This window comes from Papaver somniferum, unplaced genomic scaffold (assembly GCF_003573695.1).
Source record: "Papaver somniferum cultivar HN1 unplaced genomic scaffold, ASM357369v1 unplaced-scaffold_57, whole genome shotgun sequence".
Lineage (NCBI taxonomy): Eukaryota > Viridiplantae > Streptophyta > Magnoliopsida > Ranunculales > Papaveraceae > Papaver > Papaver somniferum.
In genome coordinates this window covers 3,333,891-3,336,874 of record NW_020648415.1, presented here as the reverse complement: position 1 = coordinate 3,336,874, position 2,984 = coordinate 3,333,891, and the positions used below count along the sequence as shown (strand labels likewise).

At 35.7% G+C, this 2,984-nt stretch overlaps 1 pseudogene; it reads right to left on the bottom strand.

Annotated features, from left to right (window-relative positions):
* Positions 1–2,480: 2,480 nt before the first annotated feature.
* On the bottom strand, positions 2,481–2,580 carry LOC113343397 (annotated as a pseudogene).
* Between the last annotated feature and the right edge of the window lie 404 nt (positions 2,581–2,984).

The window sequence follows — 2,984 nt, the reverse complement described above, 5'->3', positions numbered from 1 at the left end:
GGGGAGGGAGTTTTGGAGAAGTTTAGAGTATCACAGAGACGAAAAAAATTAGTTGCAGGAAAATTGTTTCTGCTGGTGTGGTGAAGAACACGAAGAACATAAGACGCCAGAAAATAGTCGCAGAGCTACAGTGATTGTGACACTTTCTTTGTATCGTTCTTGTAACAGTTATTTTGTAGCAATTATAAGTGTTACAAAACCCGGGTTTAATTATTTTTTCTTCCTTTTCATTATTTGTAAACACCTTTTAAGCAATGAAATCTTATTTTGAGCGTTTTTCCATGATGAGGACCTAAACCCAATCTTCGGGGCTACGAAGAAAGCTATTTTGCGAATGAAAAGTGGTAATTCCTAATTATTTAATTTGTGCAATTACTATTTATGATTATTTGCCTAGATTGAAACCAGATTTTATGATTTTTGTTAAACAATTGTATTTTCTATTGATGGAACATGCTTAGCCTAGGGTTTTGATGTCCCATGCTTTGGATTAACATTTGTTGTTTCTAAAAATCTACTTTTGCATTAGTTGAGAATCAAATTGAACGTATGAAATTGCATGGTTATAATTAGTATCACTTTGGAATTGGTAAATAGCGGAATCCTAGCCTCAGTCTCTCCATAATTTTCACAACACTTTATACTTTGAGTTTGTTATATTTTTAGCTTTAAAATAAGATCTAAAATCTGCTTTCAATAGTCTCAACGAACCATATTACTTACCACTTCTACAACCACTGTAAAAATATCATCAATTTTTGGCGTCGCTGACGCGGACTTGTCTTTAGGCTAGAATTTTTAGATTTATTTTTTAGGTTTTTATTTTTTATTATTTTTATTTTGTTTTATTTTACGTTTCTTTGGTATTTATCTTTGTGCTCAGGTTTGGAATTTGGACTGAAAAGAAATTGAGCCAAAGACTTTGGTGACTGAAAGACTTGGAGTCAAAGCTAAAAGCTAAAAGAAACGCAAAGTTTCTTTTTTAGGTTTTTAGATTTTAGTCTTATTTTTCTTTTATTTTTTTTAGATTTTATTTTTAGAAATTGTATTAGGATATCTTTTAGTTTTATATTTTTCTTTTATTTTGCACTTTCTATTCTTAGATATTGGACATTGAACATTGAGACATTATTTTTATTTTTTTAAACTCTAAGGAAGGGTAATTAAATATAAACTGTTTGCAGAGAAGGACGATAGTTATGATACTGTCTCGTCCCCTCGGGTTCGTACACTGACATAGGAGTCGGTGGCCTGAGTCGGTTACAACCGATTCATCCCCCTCTGGAACGGGAGGTAAGTTTTCTGAACACTCGTGAAGCCCCTGTCAGCGGGTTTACCGTCTTCCTTCGTATGCATATATGTTGAGGAACTGAACACAGTTTATTTTCTAGTAAAGGGCAAGGACATGCCAAATCAAGATAAGGGTTCGAATTTCATCACCATTCTCTTCTTGCCCGTCTTAGGAAAACGATGCCAAACGCGAACCCAAGCTTAAAATCTTGACTAGAACGAGACCTATATGGTAACGATCTTAATAGGAAAGTCGTTCGAAATATATTGGTTGCTCTTTTAATCATTCTTTGAAGGTCATGATGGTTAATGTAAGTTGAGCGTCCCGCCTTGTAACCCGAGGAAACGTTTGCCGGTGAGGCCTGGGTGTCAAAGCTCCACTGAGCTTCCATTGTCTCTATTCAACTTGCTTTAATTCAGATTGATTCTAGAGAGGTTTGCTTAAATTGTAACGAATTGCCTTTCGAAAGAATAGAAGATGGTCTAGAAACAATCTAAAGTGGAGCCACCGTGATTGTTGTTTGTTAGAAATCTTTAGGTTTGTTTTTGTGGAGTCATCCTTATGTGTGTTTGCATAGAACATCCCTTCCTTTTAGGATTTTCCTTTTTTTTTTTGTTTTTTCTAGTGTATGCCTGAGGTTATTAGAGAACGGTCTTGGAAAAGAAACACTTTAGGTCATTTGATTAGTCACAAACCTAGTAGTTCTTCTTGTGAAGGCGGGGAGCTCAAAGATTCTTCTTTTGAGAACCCTTTTTTGGAAACTTCAGCTTTGAAAACTTGACACTTAGTGAAGAAAGTACTCATGGTCCTTTGGTAGTGCCAGAAATGTCAACTTTAAAAGCTTTGTTAAACCCAACCAGGACCTCTCGTCCGTCATGTATTAAGTTAGATGAAACTGGGGCAAATTATGAACTGAAACCTGGGACCTTACAGATGCTCCCAGTATTTTTAGGGAAAGAGAATGAAAACCCCTATTTTCATGTTAGGGAATTCGAGGAAATTTGTAGTACTCTGAAAATTAAATACCTAGATGATGATGCTTTGAAACTTAGGTTATTCCCTTTTTCCCTGAAAGATAAAGTCAAATTTTGGTTGTATAGTTTGCCTTCTGAGTCAATTGAAACCTATGACCAACTTACATCTGCCTTTTTACAGAAGTTTTTCCCTAGGCACAAAACATCGTCTATTAGGACCCATATCTGTACTTTTGCTCAACAAGAGGGAGAATCTCTATATAGGTATTTGGAAAGGTTCAATGATTTGATACCCCAATGTCCTCATCATGGTTCACAGAAGGTTAGGCTAGTTCAGATCCTCTACGAAGGTTTAGATTATTCAACAACAACCATGGTTGAGTCTTTACACACACGTGGGTTTGAGAATAAAGATGTTGATCAGGCGATGACATTTTTGAATAAAATCGCCGAAAAGACCCTGCAATGAGAAAATAGTAGGAGCCCCAGAAAACAATTCTTCTAAGTAGAGGAAACATTAAGAGGGTAGAAGGAAACTTCGAATATTATGCCAAAATAACAGCTATGGAAAAAAGGTTAGAAGTTTTAGAATTGAGTCAAACTAGTGGTAGAGTAGAGCCTTTTTGGGAAGGACAGACTACTGAACAACATGTCCATGCTCTTTATAATGACGCTAGATTTGAGAACCATCAGAAGTTTGACCCATATTCAGAAACCTA